Genomic DNA, 21223 nt, shown 5'->3' with positions numbered 1-21223 from the left:
CAATTACATACACAATAGCGTACACACAAAGGCATACATGCATAAGTAGATGCATGACAGATAAATAGATACAAGATACACGATAGATAAATAGGTAGATATATTGTGAGACCCAAGCTTGTCGCACGTGAGGGCACACGGTGAGGAGGTGGAGGGGGTCCATCCCGAAGAAGCCGGGATCCCCTGTTTTAGGGCATCCTCCTTCTCCCCTTTGAAACCGCTCGAGGTAGAGCCGCCGCGCCCGAGTTCTTCCTCCTCGGGCTGCCGGCCGAAAGAGAGAGAGAGAGAGCCATCAAAAAAAAAAAAAAAAACTGAGTTTCCTCCGTTTGCCGCCGGAAAGAAGCCGTCGGATCTTCGCCGGGGCTAAGGTAAGGATTTCTACCCTTCACTTCTTTGTTATACCATTTACAAAGAAAAGAAAAGAAAAGAAGAGGAAGAAGAAGAAAAGGAGAAAGAAAGAAAGAAAGAAGAGAGGGAAGAGGGGGCTTACCCATGTGCGGCTGCGAATTCGTCGGCATCGCGGGGAGCATCCACGGATGTCATGAGAGCCGCCAACCTCGGCTCGGCCGTGCGCACAGGCCGCGAGCGTCGGCTGCAAGCTCGATCGAGGGCGCAATGGGCTTGGCTAGGGGCACTGCCGGCCATGGCCTGGCCCCTCCCGAGCTCGCCTCCTCCCTCCATGGGAGAAGAAAAGAGAAGAAAGGGGGAGGGTTGAGCAGAATATGAGAAGAAGAAGGGGAGAGTTGAGAGAAGAGAAGGTGAATCGAGAAAGGAAGAAGAAGAGGGAAAAAAAAAGAAAAGGAAAAGAAGAAAGTAAGAAGCGGGGAAAGGAGAAGAAACAGAGAAGAGAAAAGAAGAAAGGAGTTGGGAGGAGAAAGAAAAAGAAGAAAGAAAGGGGGGAAGGAAGAGAGGAGTCGGGAGAAGAAAAGGAGATTCTGGAAAAGAAGAAAAGAAAAAAAAAGAAAAGAAGGAAAAAGAAAAAAAAAGAAAAGAAGGAAAAAGAAAAAAAAAGAAAATAAGAAAAAAGAAAAAAAAAGAATGAATAAAGAGAGGGTGTGGTTTACGGGTATGAACCCAAACTCAGGATGCTAGGCACTCCTGCAGGGCCAGCCATGGGAGGATATTAAAATTTAAGTCTTTGTATACATATGTTGTGATGAATTTTAAAAAAAGAATATGATTTTTGAATATTAGGTTCTGCGAGGGATTTGCGAAATTAATTGGATTTGTTGTGGATCGTGTTCGCAAGGTAAGTAATGTAACCTCTTTTCTAGATTTATCAGCAATCTATATCTATTTTACGAATTGCATTATTCTTGATTACGAAATTGATGCAAGGTGTTATATGTCTATTTTTAGAATATTGTATGGTTTTGATTGAGCATATTTGCTTTTGATATGAAATGTATTTGATTGATTCGGCACCGTATTTTTGATCTGGAACATTGAAACATAAAGCAAGAGAAGATAATAATTCAAAATAGATTCGGATTCGCGGTCGGGCTATGTTGAGGACCCTGCCAATGGGGGCTAATACATTGGTACCGCAAGAAGAATAGTCGGTGATATGACCCTGCCACAGGGAACATGTGGTCATAGTCCTTGGCTGTTGAGTTGAATCTGGTAAATTAAAAGAGGTTAAGATATGAACGATATTTGGTTTTGACACTGTATGTTTTTATAACTGAAATATGAAATAGAGAACTAATTGAACTATCGACCTGGCTATGTTGAGGACCCCGCCAATGGGGGCAGATACGTTGGCAATTGACTGTCCTGAAGGACTCACCGCAAGAAGATTAGTCGGTGTTGATGACCCTGCCACAGGGAACATGTGGTCATAGTCCAGGATCGACAAGATGAATTGAATATGTGAAAGAATCTTGAAACCGCGAAAAGAATCTTGTGAATTTAAGAAATATTTGACTTATACTTTGGAACTGCATATCTATTTATTTTCCACATATTATTGCTTGATTTATCTAGCTAGAGTGTTCATTACTTACTGGGTTGTCTAGCTCATTATACCATCTCTTGTTGTTTTACAGATTTCGAGAACTAGTCTATTGGGGATTCAAATTGGGAGAGCGACTAGAAGGATTGTGGCACAAGTTATCTTAGATTAGGGTTATTTAAGTTGATTTGTTATTATGGACATTTATTATGATTGGTGGACTTTTATTATTTTAAGAACTAGGTTTCTGCATGTTGGTAAATGATTATTCCGCTGCATATTTAGACTTGTGAGACATTATGACTTGAGTTAGTCAATGGAATAAGATTCCAATTTATTCTGTTAAATTATTTTGGAAATTCATAATTGAGGTGTTTGGTTTAGATGCCTTGCATGCTCGTGGGGAGAGTTTCCTACGGGTGTGCGGCGGTTGGCGCGACCCCCGGCCCGCGATCTCGGGACGGGGGCGTGACAACTTAAGTGGTATCAGAGCATACATGGATAAAATCTAAGACAAAGAATCTGACATAAGATGAGTGTAGGTGGGTAAACACTAAGGGCATTGGACGTGAATCTATGTCGATTGCATTATAAGCTACTTTCAAGATTTTCTATTAAGCCTTGTGATAGATTATGTATGAGAAGGTTACTAGGAAATTATGATTGAATTTACTTATGAGGTTTGATACATTATGGAAGGTTGGGCAGTCTATGAATCAAGTTATAATTAGTTAGATTTGGATCTAAATTAAGTGCAAAAGGATTGGCCATGGAATATTATCATACATTGTGATTATTTATTATTTAAGTGAACTTGTAAACTCAAAAATTGATATGGAGGTATACTATGATTTTGCTTAATTTTGAAGATAATTTTTTTTAGAGGCAAATTAAGATCCATTTATATAAAGTTGTTTAAGATTTGGGGCTATGAAACCTTTTTGCAGTGCTTGATTAAAATATTCTTCGAGGATTGAAAACTATATGTGGATCATGTATGAAACTCCTGTGTAGATGGAGAATATATTTGGGATAAAATTCTAGAATTATTATTTGGCTTTATTGAGAATTTGAAATTTTAGATCTTTTCAAATTACAATATAGATTGGGATTTTGATTGGAAGTAATTTAGTAAATTATTAGAATACTGGTTGTTTAAATTATTTTAAGATGATCAACGATATTAACTCTATGATTGGAAAATATTTTCTGATGGGTTTTCTTGTTAAGGAGAATTTCGTTGTCAAAGAAAAGAATATTGTTTTTGATTTTGACTGATATGGATATTATCATGTTATTAGTAGGTTCTTCTATCTGCTATGAAAAAAAAAATGAGAGAGAGAAATCTGGCATTCTAAGTCTAGGATTAATAGTTCCTGCATTGGCTAATCTTGGATTTGGAATGATTTAGTATAGATTGATTTTCTCTTTGATTTGTAGCTTATTCTTTCGAAAGAAATCAGGGATAAATATCAATCTCGAATAATTGATTTTATTGGAGATTATAAAGTATTCATCTCGATGAAATTATTAATAATTTAAATTATCACCTTTGGATTCAAATAATAGATCTTGTTCATGTTTATCGAAAATTATGTAATGTATATGAAACTTCAATTCAAAGTTTGGATTTATAAGCTGATCTAGGGTCTTTTGTCAATATTGTTGCAGTTGCTGATAAAATCTAGATTCTCATAAAAAAAAAAATTGAATTTTAGAGGTTTACATGATTATGATGGAAGATTTTTAATAAATGCTATAGATCTTGATGAAGAAAACTCTAGAAGAGATCGCCGAGTCAATTTTACTTGTATCTATTGATTTAAGGTCTTCTAACTTGGTGGAGCATTGAGAATATTTTTCTAGTTATTTTTACTTGTAAGAGTTTGACTTGAAACCGTCCAGTTGAGTAGATGAGAGAATTAAGATTTAATTTATTTTGAATTATAGTAACTAGCCTATATGGTGTTTTTGAACGTATCAATTGACTCGAGGATTAGTCTAGATGGATGTACTCGGGGAAAGTTAGAGGACGAAATCAAAAGTTCTTTTTGGGCTTTACTTGGAAATTAAAATTTTGAATCTCCTTAGTTCAAAATACAAAGTAGTATTTTGATTAAAAAAAAAAAATTGGTGGTTTGAATCAGAGTGCGCAGCGAAAGCGTAGTGGTCCGAACTATTTTTCTAAGTTGGTCAGAAGTATTATCCCTTTAATTTGGCAAGTTTTAATAACAAAAGACTTGATTTGATTTTGAATTTTTGGATATCGCTGCACTATCTTAGGTTCTCTAATTTTATGTCATGCTAAGGAAATGATTAACATCTTGAGACTAGAATTAATAGATCATCGATTTTGATTTTGGATCTGGAATATGTTGGTGTAGACCTCTTTCCTCCTAAATCTGAAGCTTGTACTTCTTCAATTAATATCAACCCTCTATTTGAAAGAACTTGAGGTTGTCAACTGACTTTGATGAATATTCCACTAGGGGTGGATTAGAGTTGTTTATGATCTAATCTTGTGATAGATCGATTAATCAAGAGTAGTTGATATTTTGACGAAGAAACTTGATGTTCTTATTCAAAATTAAGACGTTGATTCTTATTTATAAGAGAGAGTTACATCATCTACAAAAAGAACCAAATTTGGAGGTATTGGACCTTTTTTATGAAAAGATGAAGTTGTATTGATAAGTAGAGTTATTGGAAGACTTAAGTTAATCTTCTAGTAGGGAATAATGTTGTTGCTTCTATAAATAATTTGGAGGTAGCTATGTAATTTTCACCCGCGGGTTTTCTATTGTTGATCGTGCTAGAATTTTGGGCATCCTAAATTTAGCATTAACAGATTGATGGTTACTTGATTGGACTTAGACTTGGAATACTTTGACATGGATCTCCTATTTCTAATTCTGACATTATTAATCTATCTATTTGAAAGGGGTTGAGGTTTTTCTAAGACAAAGTTTGATCATTATTTCATGGAAAAAAAAAATGAGGAGCATTTAATGCTAAAGCTTTCTCCTACTTACATTTAACCGATTAAATTTCTATATAGAATTAATCAAGAGCAATTAATTTCTTTGGAAAAAGAATTATGGCATCTTAATCCAAGGCTAGAAGGTTAGTCTTATTTTGAAAGAGATCAAGAACTTGCTATGAATCATATATGGAAAGGATTAAGTTTTGAGATGCCATGATTTTGCCAAAATTTTGTGAGCTTGCATTTCGAGATGGGAATTGTTTAGGAGCTCGGGAATGATATGATGTTTCCATATTTTCATAATTTGAAACCTTAAGTGAGTTAATTTCGAGGACGAAATTATTTTAAGGGAGGAAAAATGTGAGACCCAAGCTTGTCGCACGTGAGGGCACACGGTGAGGAGGTGGAGGGGGTCCATCCCGAAGAAGCCGGGATCCCCTGTTTTAGGGCATCCTCCTTCTCCCCTTTGAAACCGCTCGAGGTAGAGCCGCCGCGCCCGAGTTCTTCCTCCTCGGGCTGCCGGCCGAAAGAGAGAGAGAGAGAGAGAGCCATCAAAAAAAAAAACTGAGTTTCCTCCGTTTGCCGCCGGAAAGAAGCCGTCGGATCTTCGCCGGGGCTAAGGTAAGGATTTCTACCCTTCACTTCTTTGTTATACCATTTACAAAGAAAAGAAAAGAAAAGAAGAGGAAGAAGAAGAAAAGGAGAAAGAAAGAAAGAAAGAAGAGAGGGAAGAGGGGGCTTACCCATGTGCGGCTGCGAATTCGTCGGCATCGCGGGGAGCATCCACGGATGTCATGAGAGCCGCCAACCTCGGCTCGGCCGTGCGCACAGGCCGCGAGCGTCGGCTGCAAGCTCGATCGAGGGCGCAATGGGCTTGGCTAGGGGCACTGCCGGCCATGGCCTGGCCCCTCCCGAGCTCGCCTCCTCCCTCCATGGGAGAAGAAAAGAGAAGAAAGGGGGAGGGTTGAGCAGAATATGAGAAGAAGAAGGGGAGAGTTGAGAGAAGAGAAGGTGAATCGAGAAAGGAAGAAGAAGAGGGAAAAAAAAAGAAAAGGAAAAGAAGAAAGTAAGAAGCGGGGAAAGGAGAAGAAACAGAGAAGAGAAAAGAAGAAAGGAGTTGGGAGGAGAAAGAAAAAGAAGAAAGAAAGGGGGGAAGGAAGAGAGGAGTCGGGAGAAGAAAAGGAGATTTTGGAAAAGAAGAAAAGAAAAAAAAAAGAAAAGAAGGAAAAAGAAAAAAAAAGAAAATAAGGAAAAAGAAAAAAAAAGAATGAATAAAGAGAGGGGGTGGTTTACGGGTATGAACCCAAACTCAGGATGCTAGGCACTCCTGCAGGGCCAGCCATGGGAGGATATTAAAATTTAAGTCTTTGTATACATATGTTGTGATGAATTTTAAAAGAAGAATATGATTTTTGAATATTAGGTTCTGCGAGGGATTTGCGAAATTAATTGGATTTGTTGTGGATCGTGTTCGCAAGGTAAGTAATGTAACCTCTTTTCTAGATTTATCAGCAATCTATATCTATTTTACGAATTGCATTATTCTTGATTACGAAATTGATGCAAGGTGTTATATGTCTATTTTTAGAATATTGTATGGTTTTGATTGAGCATATTTGCTTTTGATATGAAATGTATTTGATTGATTCGGCACCGTATTTTTGATCTGGAACATTGAAACATAAAGCAAGAGAAGATAATAATTCAAAATAGATTCGGATTCGCGGTCGGGCTATGTTGAGGACCCTGCCAATGGGGGCTAATACATTGGTACCGCAAGAAGAATAGTCGGTGATATGACCCTGCCACAGGGAACATGTGGTCATAGTCCTTGGCTGTTGAGTTGAATCTGGTAAATTAAAAGAGGTTAAGATATGAACGATATTTGGTTTTGACACTGTATGTTTTTATAACTGAAATATGAAATAGAGAACTAATTGAACTATCGACCTGGCTATGTTGAGGACCCCGCCAATGGGGGCAGATACGTTGGCAATTGACTGTCCTGAAGGACTCACCGCAAGAAGATTAGTCGGTGTTGATGACCCTGCCACAGGGAACATGTGGTCATAGTCCAGGATCGACAAGATGAATTGAATATGTGAAAGAATCTTGAAACCGCGAAAAGAATCTTGTGAATTTAAGAAATATTTGACTTATACTTTGGAACTGCATATCTATTTATTTTCCACATATTATTGCTTGATTTATCTAGCTAGAGTGTTCATTACTTACTGGGTTGTCTAGCTCATTATACCATCTCTTGTTGTTTTACAGATTTCGAGAACTAGTCTATTGGGGATTCAAATTGGGAGAGCGACTAGAAGGATTGTGGCACAAGTTATCTTAGATTAGGGTTATTTAAGTTGATTTGTTATTATGGACATTTATTATGATTGGTGGACTTTTATTATTTTAAGAACTAGGTTTCTGCATGTTGGTAAATGATTATTCCGCTGCATATTTAGACTTGTGAGACATTATAACTTGAGTTAGTCAATGGAATAAGATTCCAATTTATTCTGTTAAATTATTTTGGAAATTCATAATTGAGGTGTTTGGTTTAGATGCCTTGCATGCTCGTGGGGAGAGTTTCCTACGGGTGTGCGGCGGTTGGCGCGACCCCCGGCCTGCGATCTCGGGACGGGGGCGTGACATATATAATACATATCATACATAGAATAGATAATTGCAATTACACATAAAATGGATAGATGCATGATGTATAGAATACATACCTTTGGCATTAACTTTATGCACTTTGCATGAGGCCCAAGAACTTATCATATCAATATTGTTGGGAACACCCCATCCCAGGACCTCTTCTTTATCTTTCTCCAACAATGTTGGGAGATCCACCACAATACCTGGCAGATTGACGTTCTTCCTCTCACCTAACATACCAGTGTTCTGACAACGGCGTCTCACAGTTTTAGCATCTGGGTCACATGACAGGACAGAAAGGATTATGGTACCATCTGCACGCAATATGTATTCCCAGGTTTCAAGTCTACAGGAAGCTTCTTGTAACTCACGGAAATCATGTTATGATCGCCCTTAATGCCGTAATCAGTGCTTATTGTAATTTCTTGACCCTCCTTCAGTTGGATAGGTTTTCCATCCTTCAGGAAGCCACTACGAATCTCTGGGCCCTGCAGCAATGCTAGCTGGTAAATAACAACGAGTGCAAATGCTAGAGAGGGTTCTGGTAATAAAAGTCAATATGGCTTACTCTGTTGAGCATTCAAACAAAAAGAAATCCAACAAAGACAACAATCTAAGGACGTCCGACAAATAGAACAATCTAAAGTGGAATGTCTTTAATAAGCAACCTACAACTAGAAAACTCATTAACACTCCCTAAGACTTGCCCGACTCAAGATTAATTCCTCAAATGTCTTTAATAAGCAACCTTAACATATTAAAATATTCTCATGATGCAACTCAGCTCTTGTAGGTGAATACATTCTAAATATCGCCAATCTGAGTTCTACCATAGCTGCAACTTCTCCATCTTTGTTTCTTTCATGTCCTTGCACCTTCATTATAAATGCACATTCTGATCAATACAGCATTGATGGCCTTACTGTATATACTCTTTTATGCCTCACCAACATACAACAAATAAATAAAATCTAAGGAGGTCATCTTATGATCCAGTTCACTAAGATTCCACTACAAATGATGGGGGGCAAAATGGATCGTCCTGCTCAAGACTAGGAATCATCCCATTCTGGCCGGGCAGACGTCAGTACCGACCAAGCCAAACCTTAGTCCTGCTAAGAGCCAGTCTGATTCCAAACTTCGCCGAGGGCTCAACCGACCTCAGTCGGATCTCTATGTCGCTACGACCTGCAGCAACCTCTCCTGATACTTATAATGACGTCTCGGGCCCGAGCTCGGGATGTCCTGCCGCGTCGATTGCAAGCCAAAGAACTCCTTCAACCGCAGAAATATTCGCCGACGCATCCTGGCCAAGCTCGGGCGCCCCTATATTCACCGACGAGCCCTAGCCGAGCTTGGGGCGCCCTTTATATTCGCCGACGTGCCCCGACTCGAGCGAGTCGGGGCGCCCCTGATATTCGACGACGCGCCCCGACTCCCCCTATACAATAACGTACCCTGACCGGCACCTGGCAAACCGACCTCAATGCCCACAAGGCTGACCTTGTTGAGTATATGATGCGACCTTTCACTGAGTCTACCTCGTCCACGGCAGCATCTACGTGCGCACCTACGAACGCACCCATGCCCACATACGTGGTCGTACATTACAACTTCACCACGCCATACTTTGCTTGCTGGCCAACAACAACCCCGAATGATGCCATGCTGCCCCAGCCATACCCTGCCACATCTGCCAACGCCTTACCATTCACAAGAACGGCCCACGCCGTTCTAGCTACACGCCAATACGCCATATGGCTAAAAACCATCTTCTTCCATGATAAGGATGGGTCATACCTCCGTCACTTGGGCACCTCTACGGAGACTATAAATAAGCCCATCAGGTAATGCCTAAGGAATTTTTGGACCAACTAAGATCCACTCTAACTTGAGCGTCGGAGGGCCCTCACTGGAACTACCGGTGAGGTTTTGTGCAAGTACACTATCACACGGAAAGTGGCTCCCCTTTCTTCGCTCCGGCCAACAGCTCCTTCAACTCCCCCGGTGTGGTCACCTTCGGGCCAAATTTGAACCACAACAGTATTGAAATTTAGATTTAGGATCTCAGACTATCAAACGAGCTAGGATTTACGAAGAGATGGAACAACCTCACAAGGAGAGAGCGAGATAGAATGGCCATCGGGTTCATATTGGTTTGCTTGAATCCAAGTAAAATAGCCCCAAGTTTGGGTTAGGCTCAACCTAACCTATTAAATTAGCATTACATTTATAGATACCAAAAAAACACGTTTCCAACTAAAATAGGGGTTACTCGGGAAGCCGAATTAAAAAATGCGTTCAAGCAATGCATTTTTAAACTACCAAATCAGTATCTCCTCGTGAGCCAGCACCTTGGTACCACTACTAATATAAATTAAAAACGAAAAACTTTAATTTGGATTTTGTCCACATGAATATTCTTCATGCAGAACTCTCCTTGTTCAAGTTTCTTTCTTTAATTAAAAGTCTTGTAAATCTCTTATTTTTTGATTAAAAGCAATCTACTATCTATTAATATTTCAGTGGGACAGAAGGAAAATTTTCTAGCCCCTCTTTCTGGACAATGAGCTGAGAGATTTTAGTATTCTATTAATATGTTTAAAATATATCCTTATTTCCTACATTAAATATATAAATAAATTTTATAATTTTATATAGATGTTTTTCATTTCTTGAATTGTACAAATTTTTATCAATCATTTCTAGCTCTCATTTCTCATATTGTTTCCCGCACTAATTTTTCAACCTGGTAGCCGTGAGAAGCAGTACCATTTACCATAGCATTATTGTCATTATTTCCATTGCTCTATATAAATTATAATTCGGGAATTATAATTTTTTATATTCATATCTCAGCTTGGCTAAGATTTTTAAGATATGGCATGGGTTGGCCATTGCGGCGACTTATATTGCTTACCACATTTGACTGGCCAAAAATGTCATAATTTTTAGAGAGAGCAGTCCCTACACCTAGGTTTGTTGTGGAGCGAGCCCGTGTGCAGGGGACGGAGATCACCCATGCAGGTCCATCAGACATTCCTTTAACAGCTCAGAAAATCTAGAATTCTGTATTTGCTCTTGTAGCGCCACGAACAGTATCTATCATTTGGGAGCCTCTACTTTTGAGTTTCCTCAAGGTCAACTTCGACATATGTGTGCTAGTGGCAGTAGGAGGGATGGGATGGGGATCAGAATCCTAGCTTTAGGGTAGTTGCAGCTGGTGGGTGCCAAATCTTTGACATTTTTGTTCCTACGATAGAGTTGAAGGCAACTTGGGTTAGTCTGTGTTAGGCTAACGCATACTGCAGGCCAACGCAATCTTACTTAAAGATGACTCAGCTATGGTGATCGGCTAGATTTCCGAAGGCACCAGTGGCATTTGGGGGGGGGGGAGGTGCGATTCACTGCTCCACAATATTTGACTCCACCCACTGCTCTCAATATTTGGGCTATAGTAGGTGGAGACATTGCCTTCCAGGCCAAGGCTAATAGAGCTGCGGATTGGGTGCCCCCGTATGTGTGACAAATTTTTTTAGAAGAGTTCTCTAAATTAATGAGAGAAAGCTATTTAGAGCACTCCCAGGTTTATTTTTTAATTATTTTAGATATATTCATATTAAAGTGCATGAGTATAGATTTATGTATACCAGCTGTATTGCTTATTTACATTATTATTTATGTTGCCAGTTGCCACCTAAGATATCAGCATCGGCATCAATCGGTGCAGACTTAATGCCGCATAACCGCGACCACCGTGGGGTGGCTTTTCCGTTACGCGGACACGTGAAGCGTCAATGAATTTGCATTAATTGCATCCGGTCTGACACACCAAGTATCCCCACTCCAGGTCAAAAATGCTCGAGTAGCTCAAAAACTCACCCAGCTTGTATTGTATTCTCATGGCGCCCTCTTTATTTGCGTCGCGAATTACGCCACGTGATAAAGCGATTTTAATGGTGAAAGATAGCCGAGTTAACTGTTCGGGGTTTTTGGTCTGTTACCATGGCTCTGCTCAACGTGGGTTCTGCTTTGGGGGCCAAGCCACACTTCGGATCTGGCATGGGCTAGCTCAGTCGCGGTACGCCATGCCGAACTTTCGGATCGCCGCCACATGCACCAATAATCATCACCATTCATCACCCGAGCACAGCATATATAGGCCCCAGGGTCCGGACACCAGAGGACTAGCCCTGCACCGCCCAGTCACTGTAGGGCTGCAAATGGGTCGTCTAAACTTCCCATCTTCGATGCTTAGTCCATGGACAGAAGGGAAAGGCATGGAAAACTAACCCGTAAAGGTACTGCTGTGATGCTGCTGAGCTGTTTTTCTTGCTGCATTACTCCATATCTTCTCCATTTGTTTAACTTTGGTTGCATGGGAACCGCGTTTTGAGTGCTATATGTTTCCTGTGGTTTTGCTGCAGCATTTGAATTCACTTCCAACTGCACTGCGTGCGCTCAATTGGGAAGGCAAATCAAATATTTTTCACAATGGGAAACGCTTTATTCGATGTGAAACCCATTTCACGTTAAGGCTGGAAGTTCGCTCGCATATTTTCACCTTGCAGGAAGTGGCTGAGCCACTATTCAGTGTGGGAGCACAGGTCGAGGTCAGCCGGGAAAGCGAGAACTATGGAGCTGCTTGGTTTGCATCTATGATTGTTAGTATGATCAGCAAGTCTATATTTTTGGTGGATTGTAGGACCATGGAGCTGTCACTGACAGAGAGTTGTCGACGGAGATTGTCTGTCACGCCCCCGGTCCGAGATCTCGAGCCGGGGGTCGCGCCAATCGCCGCACACCTGTAGGGAACTCTTCCCACGAGCATGCAAGGCATCTTAACCAAATATATCAAACATATATATATATATATATATATATATAATAATTCAACTAATAAAAATGCAATCCTATTTCATTGACTAACTCGAGTCATAAAGTCTCCCAGTTCTAAATACGCAGCGGAACAATAAAGATAAAATATCAATTTAAATAAAATCTAATATAAGATAACTTGTGTCATAATTCTTTTATTCGCTCTCCCATATTGTAAAACCCCGAATCGAGCTAATTCTTCGGATCTGTAAAAACAGTAAGAAATCCTATAATGAGCTAGACAGCCCAATAAGTAATAAATACTTTAACTAGATAATTCATATAATAACATAAAATATAAATACAAATTAAGATATAATCAATTTTTTTTCAAACACAAATCCATTGAAATCCGTATCTTTCAAATATCCATATACATAATCATAAATCTGATTCGAAACAAATCACATTCATCTCAACAGCCTTTAACTATGACCACACTTATACCCTGTGGCTAGGCCAGAAACAGAACCGCACTTATACCCTACGGAGTGGGCCAGAATACCGCACTTATACCCTGCGGAGTGGACCTGAATATCACACTTATACCCTGTGGTGGGGCCAGAATTGCCAATGCATAACCCCCAATTGGCAGGGTCCAGAACGTAGTCAGGTTGAGAGTTCCAAATCTGATGCACATCAAAATTCTTTTGTAACATAATAAATATATCATAATCCGATCTAAATATGCATATACCATGCAAGAACAGTAAATATATCCGAAAAATATTGTTCCAATTCATCTATCTATCTTTCATTCAAATCATCATATCATAAAATTCATAAATCACATATAAATTCATTAACAATTTATTCGATGCAAAAATAATATTATATAAATGAAGAGTCTAGAAAAGACAGTTCATTACTTACCTTGAACACGATCCACAACAAATCCAATTAATTTTACAAATCCCTCACATAACCTAATATCCAAAAATCATATTTTTCTTTTAAAATTCATCACAATATATATAAAACTTATATTTTAACATTTTTCCAGGGCCGACCCTGCAGAAGTGTCTAGCACCCCGGGTTCGGGTTCGGATTCGGGTTCATACCCGTAAACCACCCTCCGTCCTTTATTTTATTATTATTATTATTATTATTATTATTATTATTTTCTTTCTTTCTTTCTTTTCTTTTTCTTTCTTTTCTTTTTTTTTTTCTTTTCTTTTCTTCTTCTCTAGAATCTTCTTCCGACTTCTTTCTTCCTTCCCCCCTTTCTTTCTTCTTTCTTTTTCTTTCTCCTCCTCTTCTCCCGACTTCTTCTCCTCCCCCCCTCCTTTCTTTCTTCTTCTTTCTTCTCCCGCGAAGGAAGGTCGGCGAGATCGGAAGAGGCCAAGTCGAGGCCGTCGGCGTCCACGACGACCAGCCCTCTCCTTCTTCCCGCAGAGGAGGCATGCGGACGAAAGAAGAAGAAGAGCCCGCAACGGTCGGCCTTCTCCTTCTTCCCTCTCTTCTTCTTTCTTTCTTTCTTTCTCTTTTTTTTTCAAATGGTATAACAAAGAAATAAAGGGTAGAAACCCTTACCTCAGCCCCGACGAAGATCCGGCGGTTTCTTTTCGGCGGCAATGGAGAAAGAGGAAGACCTGTGCTGTGGCTCGACTCTCCCTCTTCCTCTCTCTCTGGCAACGTGAAGAAGACCCTCCCCCTTTCTTCCTTGGGTGTGGCGGCTCTCCTTCGGTGGACTCAAAGGAGAAAGGGGAGAAGCCCTAAAACAGGGGCTCCTCCTTCTTCTTCGGGATGGATCTCTCCATCCCGCTGCCTCACATGCGCCGCACGTGAGGCTGAACTCTAGGACTGGGCCGGTCAAATGGATCTGGCCCAGTTCCAAGGTCTCACATCCTTCCCCCCTAAAAAAAAATTTCGTACATGCAGTTCAAGAGTAGAGAATATTTCTTCCAAACTAAGTTATAACACTATTCAAATCAAAGTCGTCTTGTCTGAGCAATGTCAAATAATTCTATTCACCACACTTTCTCTGCACACTCCGATTTAAACCTCAACATACCCGTGTCAAGTCTAGATTTTTTTTCTTCTAGAATTACTTGCTTGTTGGTACATTCATTATTATGTCTTAATCCGTGTGAACACTTTCGAAATTTAAAAGTTCATATTCTTCTTTTGACAATTAATCAAAAAAATGTTATGTAACTATTTAATCTTTTCTAGCAGCGTAATGAGTTGTCTAACAAAGAGCAGTGGGCATGGCAAAACAATAAATAGAAATAAATATTGGAACTAGATTAATACCTGTCGTCAACATATCAGAAGCTTGTGCATCTTGCTGTGTAAGTGCAAATACTCTTCCTTGAGTCTTTGGCCCTGGCTTCCTTCCATTGCCGGAGTAGATCTATTCTCGTTTTTTTGTAGGCAGTCTGCAATTTTATGACCTATCTTACCACATCTAAAATAAGCACCGGTGTTCCAATGGCAACCTTGTCAGCATGAGCCTTACCACATTTGGAACATTTATTGCTATTCATCTGCTTAGGGTTGTCACTCGTAGATTTCTTGTTTGAACTTTCGACATTTTCATTGCTCTGCCTTTGGAATTCATTTGACCTGTTCATCTTCTTTTAATTTATTTTCCTTTCCAACCATTCATTATTAACTTTTCTTTCAATTATCAAAGCCTTATTTACCACAGCTGCATAGGTAGTCAATTCATAAGGTACCACTTATTTTCTAATTTCAGTTTTTAGTCCCATCTCAAATTTATGCGCTCGATCTAGCTTATCATCGACTAACTTTGGAACAAATTTGGTTAATTCGGTAAATTTAACTTTATATTCTGCAACAGTCATATTTTTTTGCTTTAGATGAATAAATTTCTGCTCTTTCTGCGTCCTTACACTCCTAGAAAAATACTTATCATAAAATGCTTTTCGAATTCTTTCCCAAGTGAGTGGCTCCCTATCCTGCTCATATTTATGTTTCAACATCCGCCACCAGTTGAATGCCTCACCTTGCATCATGTATGATGCAAACAAAATCTTTTCATCATCTTGGCATCTCACACAATACAATTGAATACAATGCAATACAATACACTGCATCGATGTGGGCATGACATCATACATCTGTGGTCTTTTGTTTGGATAAAATCATTCTCTTTCTGTATCAGCTGGATGTCCACTGATATCGGCCAGGATGTTTTGATCAACTTAAAACTATTTGGACGTGTTCTTTTCATGGATATTGTCTACTGTACACAATGCCAAGATGATAGTTGATCTTTCTTTTTTACTGCATTAGCCATTATTTAGATATCCTGATTGTTACATAAAAGCTGAGATATTCGGGTATCTTAGTCTTTTTAAAAACTCTACATCCTTCCATCTTGATCACCAGAAATTGATTTCTTGTTTTTATTCTGTTTTTAGCTTTCTAGATTTTCAAGTACAATCTTCTTTTCTATGGGTTCAAAAGAGTCGGTATGGCTAATGTGAACTCCTGGTTATCCTATATCTTTGTACCTGCAATAATTGTAATCAACGTCAACCATTAGAATTAAATTGGAAGCTCGAGTCTTTAGAGAGATTCTTTCTGCTTTTATGTAACCGGAAACAATATAGAGGTATACACCAAAGTTAAAAGAAAATTACATGTTAGCAATTCCATGGTCATGTATAATAGGATTTCATATTCCTGTGGTTGATTCTTTCATGCAGTGATAAACTCGCAAGCTACAGTGGCATTCAATGCACTGTAGGAGCTACAGCAATACATGTGTTTATGGTGGCATAGTGGCCTCTTAATAGCCACTGTATATTTTTCGCTGAAATTTGATAGATTGCCAAATATGGATTGTTCAAAACAAATCAGTCCTCTAAGATAACATAACCGTTGTAGCCTTAATATCTCAATGACCCTCGATTCGAATTCGCCGCGGCGGCAACAAAAAGAGACAAAATCGGTAAGCACAGGAGGTGACCGGATTCCCAGCAACCCCGCCCCCTCCCCTGCTCCTCGTCTCCATGGCTACTTCACTTCATTTCCTGCAGATTTTTACCTGTTCCATTCCCGCCAAAAAAAAGAAGAAAAATCTCATAACAAATGAAATCCTAACCCTAAACCGAATGGCATAGAGGTCTCAGAGAGGAGGAGAATCTTCGAATGGTGGGAGGACCGCCGGCGGGGGCTTTGGTGCTGGGGCCAAAGTCGAGGTCCGAAGCGACGGGCTTTGATTTTTTTTTTTTTTTTTGGTAAAAACAACAATTCACATAGTTTTTATATGAGTACAGCCAGACAAATCAAAAGTAAAAAAATGATATGAGAGAGAAGATCAAGATATCAGCGGTTCTTATTCAAATAAGCTCACCGAAGTGTCAATTTATAGCTTTATTTGCTTTATTTAAAAATGGATTATTTGCTTTATGGATGAAATTCAAAGATGATATGGATTGGATTGGCAATTCAATCCATAGCTTTATTTGCTTTTTGAAAAATAGGTGCTATCTAAAAGGATTATGTTTTTAATCAGTCTGCGAATTTCATCCGTCAATGGGTGGCCATTTTTATGGCGGTCCTCTCCGTAAGGAACGGTGACTGCGGCCGGCCTTTTGAAGGGCTGGGGGAGTACCCCCAGACAGACAGAGTACAGCCTTGTGCAGTTATGGTTTGTGTTACTTCACATCACAAAATATCACGTCTCTTATCTCCCACCTCACGCAACGGAGATGGGGAGACCTCATGTATGGAAACCCAGTATAACCAGAGTAGGGAAAAAGAAATATAAAAAGATTATCATGGTTAGCATTTTCACACACAGAGTAATCAGTTTACATAAAATCATAAATTTTAAATTATTAAAATAACTAATCGAAGTAGGCACTCATGATTGTCTACGAAAGGCCAAACCTAAGTTTCTCCTTGAGTAGGCGCTCATAAATCTTTCACAGGCACTCATGAGTTTTTACGAGGTGAGGCTGATGATTAAAGTTACCGTATGATGGCAGTAATTTGCTGGGTTGGTGAGAGGACGGCGCGGCAGGGCGGAAAGAAACCCAGTGGAACGGCAGAGAAGGTCGTGCCTTGGGTCTGCCAACCCGTAGTTCTCCCATCTCTTCCATTGCGAACCGTGCACGGCGGCCCGATCCAAACAGAGAAGAAGACTCCTCATATATTGTCCAGTGATATTGTTGCAGAAACATTTGTAATGAAGGTTCTTTTCTCTGTGTTGAGGGATCAGAGGGAGGCGATAAGGTTCTCGATGGTAGTGAGGAAGAAGGACTTCAAACACATGGAGAGGGTCGATGGCCGGTGGATCAATGTGCTCGAGGGGCTCGAGCTTCATACTGGAGTTTTTAGTGGAGCGGAGCAGAAGAGGATTGTGGCTTCCGTCTATGATCTTCATGAGAATGGGAGGAATCGGCAACTCAGAAGTATGATCTTGGTACCCTTCTTGCACTTTTATTGTGGTGATAAGAACATACAGGCGCTGGTTACTGCAATGCCAATTGCCAAGAGTTTTTTATCTTCTTGCACTGCGCTGTGTCATACTAGAATCGCTAGGGAAATGTAATCTTGATTTTGTGCTACGTGCAAATCTAGTTAGGTTTCCGATATGCATAGATCAATGCAAAAATTTGCTATTGTACTATAGAAAAATTTGTTAATTACATGGAAAGTGTAGATTGAGGCACAATTTTGCTATTATAGGAAAAAATCAAGGCATGGTGAAGAACAATCATAAATTCTTTGATGAATAAATATCCTGAATGCAGACTGCCACTTGGGAATTTTGTTAACTTTAATGTTAAGAGCTCTCAATATATAAGCTTCTTGCTGGAATGAAGAGAACAGTAGCATGAGATGTAATCAAGACCTTTATCCTGCATGTGAACTATCACTTAGAAAATATGTGCAACATATTAATGTTATAGGCTTTTTAGTTATAGGATAAAAGTTGGAGTGATGAAAAAAGAAATGCAGCAAGAGATTTATTCAAAGTCTTCCTATTTTTTTTTCCTCTATCAGATGTCTCTGAAGAGATCATTAAAAAGATTTCATACAACCTTCTCTGAAGATTTGATATATGGTTTATTTGATGAAACTTTTTTTTTTTTTGGAAAATGTAAAAGAAATCCTTCGTGGTCTGGGGAGATCTCCTGTCCTTCTATATTTATAGCCAGACTCTTTTGATCACCTTGATTAAACTTGTGGCCCCGTTTATTAACTAGACTGCATCATTGAGGGAAATTAACATCCCATGGTAAACATTATAATATTCTCTCCCCACTTTGCTCATTTACTGCATGAAGGATGATAGACATACACCTAATGTTCATAAATGAATCATGAGTTCAACACTTTCTTGAAAAAAACACTTCACTGACATTGACTGGTTCTGGTATTTAAGTAGCTTTAGAGCTGCCATTGACAGTTTCTAGTATAGCTATCTTTATTCCTTGCAAATATTCTGATTAGTATAGAATGTAATCAAAGCTCTTTGTCTGAAATTCATTTTCATTTTTAAGGATGCTATCATCAATATGTTATCCTTCTGCCCAGGCTTGCAGAACATATGGTGCATGAAAGAATGAAATCTTATATCCATCAAAACGCTCACTGTTTTGTGCAATCTTTGTTCTCTCGTGTTATGTTGGGCAACAGGGGGGAGAAGAGTTACAGCAAATTTCTTACTTGCATGCCAGTTGAGTGTGGAGAAATTATGTTAGGGTGCCCTGTTGATGCACATGCATCAGATAACAACCACACTCCATGGAAAACTCGTTCATTAATTTCGTTTTGACTTATCTAAAATAAGAGTTAACAGACTGTTAGATCAACTTGTTAAGAACATTAGCAATTACCATCGATACGAGTGTTTCTTTAAAACATCCACTACACCATACATTCCGCACAGATTCCTGATTCTAGCAACCAAGGAGGTTCAGCTGCGGCCGAAAGGTCCAAGCAGAAACAACAGCATAGAATTATAGAAAACCGAGAGTGGGTTAAGAGGAGAAGAGGAGCAATACTGACTTGAAGGTTTTTTTTGGCTGGGAACAATACATAGCCTCGAGGCATTTCATTATCATCAATCGAAAAATTGGAAAATGCCGGAGATTTGATAGGTCATGAGCATCCAAGAGGTTGCAGTGAATATTTGAAAATCATGCCTCTCCCCTATCTTCTGGGTTCAAAATCAATAGAGGAAAATGCCTTTGTGCATGTTCTCTGTGGAGCATGCTAGTAAAATTTGAGATGTCATGCAACTGGATGGTCCTAATACAAGCTTGGCAGTGGAATGCTTTTAGATTAATGGGAGTGGTTTAGGTCTGCTGGTGGTCTAATGCTGCACTTTTATCGACCATTAGATTACCGTCGTGATCTGTAACGGGCATGTGCTTTGATGCAGTTCTGGGGCTCCCTGATATCACAAATCTCAAAGCTCGCCAATCATGGATCATGATGGTGATCCAACTGTTCCTTCTGCATCGGACCAGCTGCTCGGCTGATGAGCTTTCAAGCCTGAACCTCGCCCATGTGGGCAATGTGAGGCATAAAAGATGGTGCAGATTAATAGGCCCTTGATCAATAACAAGTCATTTAGGGGGCTCTTTAGCCAGCCAAATCATTATGTTGAAATTTTGTTGTGCACGTTAGATTTAGATATAGTGCACCATGCTGTGTGGTTTGGAGTTCAGACTGCTAACCATCTAGATGGTGCTCCATTCCAGAAGAATGTAAATTTTCTTTTTCAAGTAGTTGTATTTATGTAGTTTATAAGCATCACTATTCGCCTGACTGATGACAGATAAATTAGAATTTACCCTTCTTATAAGAGAAAGGAAGAAAGGCTGCACACATTATGATTATCCTAGTTCAAATACCTGAAGATGCTGATGCACCCCCCAAGACTTGAAGCCCGAACCTCTAAGCTAAATTGACAGGTGTGACCACTTAGGCAACCCCAATTCACAATAGGATCTGAGCTCCTAGTATCTTATTATAGATCATTAGTCCTCTCAAGCTTGATTAAATCTAGTGATTTTTCTTCAGCGAGCTCTTTTGAAGTTCAGTTGACTTGAAAAGCTTATATTGTCTTGATTTTATTTACTCAAATCATAAATCAAATATGATCCCAAATGGGTTCATACTAAATGGGTTCATACTTTCTAGCAAGCTTGTGTCCAAGGAATTAGGAAACAGAAAGATACCGCATAACTTTCTAGCAAGCTTGTGTCCAAGGAATTAGGAAACATTTTTTCGGTAGTCCAGTGCAGCCAGACAGATCATAAATCAAAATATGATGCCAAATGGGTTCATACTAAAGCACTGCATCTATGAATTACAATGTATCTCAATGCGTAATCAACAGTTGGTGCTGTATTGGGCCTTCAAATAGTTCAATGAATACCAGACCTACCTATGCCATGCACAATTTCTGTACCTTAAAGAAATTGAGAGCTAAAAAAAAGGAAAAGCAATCCACAATTTCTGTACCTTAAAAAAATTGGGAACTAAAAAAACAAAAAACTTTCGTTGTTCAAGAAAACAATCATGCCATTACAGAAGCCACATGCAAGAGAAGCATAATTGAATATTTGGTCAGAGAGATACAATACCGTAAGATTATGTTCTGTAAAGAAAATATTAAAGCTATAGCAAAAAGAGTACTAATTTGGCACTTAAATCTTCCTTAAAAATCTAAAAACTTGTTCTGAGAAAACCGTATCTTCTAAATCTTAAAACTATGAAAGATATTATCCAGTCATTGACATTCAATTACT

General features: G+C 39.3%; 1 long non-coding RNA gene across 1 annotated transcript; it reads left to right on the top strand.

Annotated features, from left to right (window-relative positions):
• Positions 1–89: 89 nt before the first annotated feature.
• LOC120112765 lies at positions 90–6666 on the top strand. The gene is made up of 3 exons (XR_005514428.1): positions 90–368; positions 1195–5558; positions 6361–6666. It is a non-coding gene; the product is annotated as an uncharacterized LOC120112765 (long non-coding RNA).
• The last annotated feature ends 14557 nt before the right edge of the window (positions 6667–21223 follow it).

Source organism: Phoenix dactylifera, chromosome 12, assembly GCF_009389715.1.
Source record: "Phoenix dactylifera cultivar Barhee BC4 chromosome 12, palm_55x_up_171113_PBpolish2nd_filt_p, whole genome shotgun sequence".
In the NCBI taxonomy this organism is placed as follows: Eukaryota; Viridiplantae; Streptophyta; class Magnoliopsida; order Arecales; family Arecaceae; genus Phoenix; species Phoenix dactylifera.
The sequence above is the reverse complement of the archived record's forward strand: the minus strand, read 5'-3'. Positions and strand labels throughout refer to the sequence as shown.